Raw genomic sequence first — 6,000 nt, forward strand, 5'->3', positions numbered from 1 at the left:
TCCTTCTGCAGGATTTTGCTGAAGGTAGGTACCATGTTTTACTCATTCTTTTATTTCTCATACCTATCATGGTGGCTGGTACATTGTAATTATTCAATAAATGTCATTGAAAAAATAAATTAATAAATGAGTACCTGGAAAAGTGCCAAGTCTGATCCATATTTGCCCTGTAGTTAAAAAAAAAAAAAAAAGTTCAAATAATCCCTGGTTTCCTTGAAATTCAAAAAGAAGGCATTTTGGCCAGGTGCGGTGGCTCACCCCTGTAATCCCAGCACTTTGGGAGGCTGGGGCAGGCGGATCATGAGATCAGGAGATTCAGACCATCCTGGCTAACATGGTGAAACCTCGTCTCTACTCAAAATACAAAAAATTAGCTGGGCGTGGTGGTGGGGGCCTGTAGTCCCAGCTACTTGGGAGGCTGAGGCAGGAGAACGGCGTGAACCAGAGAGGTGGAGCTTGCAGTAAGCCGAGATCGCGCCACTGCACTCCAGCCTGGGCGACAGAGCGAGACTCTGTCTCAAATAAATAAATAAATAAATAATAAAAAAAAGGAAGCCATTTTAAAGAACATCCTATCTGGAAGGTGAAGGGGAAGATCCAATAATATAATCAGGACTCAAATTACATAGGATTTTATAATAGACCAGATGTCGACCATTTAAATAACATTTAGCAGTAAATACACATAAGTGCTACATTTTTTTAATGAACAATTTGGATCCTGAATCAAATGAGCTTCTGAATTTCACACAATGGAAGGTTCCAGATTTTCAGCTTGCATTAATCGATTTAGAATTATTTTGCTTGGAGATGGGGGGATGGACTCGTGGGCTGGTGGTTTGCAGGCATTTCTTCCAGATTTTAAGATTATATTGGGATTTAGCACTACAGGGCTCAATAGAAACTCAACAGAAAGCAACTGGCACCAGTTAGGAACTACTTCCTGCTGATTGCAAGTTTTTCTCCCTACTTTCTTCACAATTTACCCAGGACAATATAAATGTTACAAATTATCAGCATTGATTGGATTACTGTGAGTAGGAGGAAACAGGATATTAAATGTTTTGTAGCAGCCTTTCAGACCTGAATGTGCCCAGCCTCTTGCTGCTGTTTTTTAGGGTTGTAGTCTCTTTCTTTGCATTGGCGATATCCTGTCCCTGTCAAACGCTTTACAACGTAAACACTTCAACAAGTGGGTGTCTCTGGGAGGAGCCCTTAGTCTTTCATAGCAATAAACTTCAGCACTTCCTCATTTTGGCTGCCTCCTCATTCTGATTCTAAAGAAAACAAACAAGCCTGGCCTCCGCCTCAGCCACTGTGCACCTGCAAGAGGTGAACGGTGGTGGTACCAGTCTAGGCCCTGATGGTCTAACCAGGGGTCCAGATTGGCAACTAACAATGTTTGGTTGAGCCCGCACGATGTGTGTTTTTTCTTTTTACGGTATTTGGATTTGAATGACTTCAGCTGAGACATGCTTTTTCTGTGCATTGTTAAGTCTCACTATCTCTTATTTGACTAATGTGTTTCCATTACGTGCCCAGCTCCTGTAGGCGTTGACCTTGCCTCCCCAGACTAAACCACAGAAGCAAGTCCATAGACATTGAGGCTGAGCTTATTTAGGTTAAGTAGGGAAAAGTACAGAGTTAAGCAGATACCTTTTTTTACCGTCCTAGAATAAACATAGCCATCAGTATTTTCAATCGTTGCTTCCAGAACTGTGATGAAACTCGGAAGGACCTTCAAAGCTTGGTTACCATTACGCCTATGTATATAGAAGTGTGATTTTGGATTGACTTGGCACTCAAAGAAGTTTCCTGGGCCGGGCCGGACACTGTGGCTCACGCATGTAATCCCAGCACTTTGGGAGGCTGAGGTGGGGGGATCACAAGGTAAGGAGATCGAGACTATCCTGGCCAATATGATGAAACCCTGTCTCTACTAAAAATACAAAAATTAGCTGGGCGTGGTGGTAGGCACCTGAAGTCTCAGCTACTCAGGAGGCTGAGGCAGGAGAATCACTTGAACCCTGGAGGGGGAGGTTGCAGTGAGTTGAGATTGTGCGACTGCACTCCAGCCTGGCGACAGAGCGAGACAACATCTCAAAAAAAAAAAAAGTTTCCTGGGACTACCTTAAAAACTTAGTTCATCTCAATTGTTTCTACTGTTAATACAATATCTGGTTTTGGAGGAAGAGAAGTGTTTTCTGTATGTACATAAAGCACTATATCACTAAGTGAGAAACACCTTCTTCCCCCATCTCAATCTTTTTTTTTTTTTTTTTTTTTTTTTTAGTCAGGGTCTCACTCTGTCACCCAGACTGGAGTGCAGTGGTGAGATATTGGATCACCGCAACCTCCACCTCCCAGGCTGGAGCGATTCTCCTGCCTCAGCCTCCAGAGTAGCCGGGGTTACAAGCACGCGCCACTACTGCCCAGCTAATTTTTGTATTTTGTTTGTTTGTTTGTTTGAGACAGAGTCTTGCTCTGTCGCCCAGGCTGGAGTGCAGTGGCATGATCTCGTCTCACTGCAAGCTCTGCCTCCCCGGTTCATGCCATTCTCCTGCCTCAGCCTCCTGAGTAGCTGGGACTACAGGCAGCTGCCACCACACCCAGCTAATTTTTTTGTATTTTGAGTAGAGACGGGGTTTCATTGTGTTAGCCAGGATGGTCTCAATCTCCTAACCTGGTGATCCACCCGCCTCAGCCTCCCAAAGTGCTCACCGCACCCGGCCAATTTTTGTATTTGTAGTAGAGACGGGGTTTCACCATGTTGGCTAGGCTGGTCTTGAACTCCTGACCTCAGGTGATCCCCCTGCCTCAGCCTCCCAAAGTGCTGGGATTACAGGTGTGAGCCATGGCACCTGGCCATTCTTACATTCTTATATATCTACTCTTAACATTTTTATATTCATGCATCCACTCAGCCAATATTTGGAGCTACTGCTGTGGACTGAGTACTTGCTGAACCATGCTGTACTAACCCTTGCCTAACTGGTTAACTCTGGGTGATAACCTGTGAAAAATGAGGAATGTTGTAAGCCAGTCCTTTAGGGCAACCTTAATTCAGGTCATTTGTGAAGAGATACATCATAAATCCTTATGATATATATGAATTTTAGTATTTTAATTAGAAGGTAAGTGATCATCTTTATACCAGCTGTTTCCTAGCTGTCCAAAGCGACTTAAACATGGTATTCTTTTACAGAAATTTTTGTTTTGAAAGTATAAATTCACATGCAGTTGTAATGATAGTACTGAGAGTTCTCTTGTACAAGTCACTCAGGTTCTCCCAATGGTTATATTTTGTATAACTACAGTATAATATCAAAGCTGAGAAACTGACAGTGGCAAAATGTATGTGTCTAGTTTTATGCCATTTTATCACATGTGCACACTCATGTAACAACCACCTCTGTCAAGATACAGGGCTATTCTATCACCAGGAAGACTGCCCTCTTGTTACCTCCCCACACCATCCCTCTTGCTACCTGCCCCTCTCCCAACCCCTAAACTCTGGCAACCACAGATCTATTTTCCATTTGTATAAACTTGTCATTTTGAGATAGTTAAATAAATGGAATCATATGGTATGTGCTCTTTTGAGATTGGGCTTTTCTCACTTAGCATAAGCCTTTGCGATCCTTCCAAGTTATTGCGTGTATCCAAAGTTCATTTCTTTTTATTGCTGGGTAGTATTCCACTGGGTGGATGTGTCATAGTGTTTTGGCTATTTCAAATCAAGTTGCTGTGTATAACCATGTACAAGTTAGTGTGGCTTTATGTTTTTATTTCTCTGGAATAAATGCAATTGCTAGGATATGTCGTAAGTGCATGTGTAGTCTTTTTTAAGAAACTGCCCAGCTGTTTTTCAGAGGGGTCATATCATTTTACATTCCCAGTGTGCTATTTTTTAATTAAAAAAATTCCTTAATAAATTGATTCTTGATAATGGTTCTTCACATGGGAAAGCCAATTTGTGAATTTGTTTATAATCATTATGTATGACCACATCACGGTCTTTTTCCAACACATCATAATTGATGGGGAAACCTAGGATCCTAGGTCATTGGCTGACTAGACCAGCAAATATAGAAGTTATCTTATACGGATATGAGCAGGAATGGACACGTCCATCAACAGGCCTTCCATTGTTGGACTTCACTATATCAGTGTGGACACAATTCGTTCCGGCATTCCAGATAATCAAGAGTCACTTTGTTGTCAAAGATGCTGAAACAATTTTTTAGCGTTATCTTCTTGCCTTGGTCACATTCCTAGGATATAGAGGGCAAGATCTTTTTTTTTTTTTTTTTTTTTTTTTTGAGACAGAGTCTTTCTCTGTCGCCCAGGCTGGAGTGCAGTGGCATGATCTCGGCTCACTGCAGCCTCTGCCTCCCGGGTTCATGCAATTCTCCTGCCTCAGCCTCCCGAGTAGCTGGGACTATAGGTGCCCGCCACCATGCCCGGCTAATTTTTTTATTTTTAGTAGAGATGCAGTTTCTCCATGTTGGCTAGCCCCATGCCTGGCCCCGGGGACAAGTTCTTTTTAGCTCCACTTTTTTGTAGGAGAATGTGCAAGGATGGAACGTCATGTCAGTGAATCTCAGAGACAGCAGTCAAAGCCACAGAGCAGTGGGAGGAAAAATAACTCTGGCTTTGGGGTCAGTTCTGTTACTTTCTAGCTGTTTGGCCCGTGTTACTTAAACTCTCAGCCTCAGCGTCCTTTTCTGTAAAATGGGACCACTAGTGTCCACTTCACAGGATCCATGAGAGTATTAAATGCAATTGTGCATGTAAATCAGTGGGCATGTAGTATCAACAAACACAGGTACTGTTTGTTGGGGGCTTAATTTGAGGCACTGTGCTGAGCTCCTTGTAGGCGCTTTAAATAAAATGACAAGTTTTTTTTTTCCACTCTAATTTCCTTTTGTTTTCTTACTCTTATCTTCCTAAAGCTAGGAATATGATGGTGAGTTTATCACTTCATTCAAAAAACATATACTGAGCATTGTTTTCTTACTGGTTTTTTTTTAATCTTCCCTAAAGCTAGGAATATGATGGTAAGTTTATAATTTCATTCTTTCATTTAGCAAATATTTATTGAGCAACTATTCTGTGCCAGGCCTGGTTCTAGGTTCTGAGGTCATAGCTCTGAACAACATCTGTGTTCTCATGGAGATTACATTCTAGCAGAAGGCTAACAAGAAACCAGCAAGCAAATATGTATACTAGAGAATTTCAGACAGTTCTCAGTGTGAAGGAAACAAAAAGGAACAGGGCAGTGTGAGATGGCAGAGGCATCAGGGATGAGGCAGGGGAGACAATGAAGAAGGGCTACCTTAGAAATTGTGACTGGGAATGAACCTTTAAGGAGGAGACATCAGAAAAGAAATAGGAGGGAAGAGAGAAAACAGCAATAGAAACATGTAGGAAAACAGAGTTGGAGGCAGAGTGTATGCAAGTGAAATGAACTTGGTGTGGTTTGAGGAGCAGGAAGAAGGTCAGGGTTCCCGGTGCTTGACAAACGAGAGCATTTGTGGAGTAAAGATGAAGAAGGAAATCAGGTCTTCTAGGACATGGCAAGAAATTTGAACTTTATTGTAAATGTGACAGGAGGGTTTTGAACATTGGAACCATGTGATTTGATTTATATTTTACAGGGAGTATTCATTTGGCTGTTTGAAAAGGAGACTGGAGAGGTTAAGGTGGCAAGGGAGCATGCAAAAGAATGAGTGAGAGGGCTAATGCGATACTCCTGGTGAGAGGTGATTGTGGTTTGGCCAATGCTTCTAGCAGCTGAGCTGGAGAGAAGAGGATGGATTTGGGATAAATTTTGGAGAGGAGCTGATAGGATCTATCAGATGGATAAAACACAGGAGTGAAAGAACAGAAGGAATAAAGGATGACTTCAGGCTTTTGGCTGAGCATTTGTTGATGGGAAATCCAGGGCTCTCTTAATGTTCCATTGTGTGTTTTAAAAGGGAGCAGTGTCTTGTATTG

This window comes from Gorilla gorilla, chromosome 11, assembly GCF_029281585.2.
Source record: "Gorilla gorilla gorilla isolate KB3781 chromosome 11, NHGRI_mGorGor1-v2.1_pri, whole genome shotgun sequence".
In the NCBI taxonomy this organism is placed as follows: domain Eukaryota; kingdom Metazoa; phylum Chordata; class Mammalia; order Primates; family Hominidae; genus Gorilla; species Gorilla gorilla.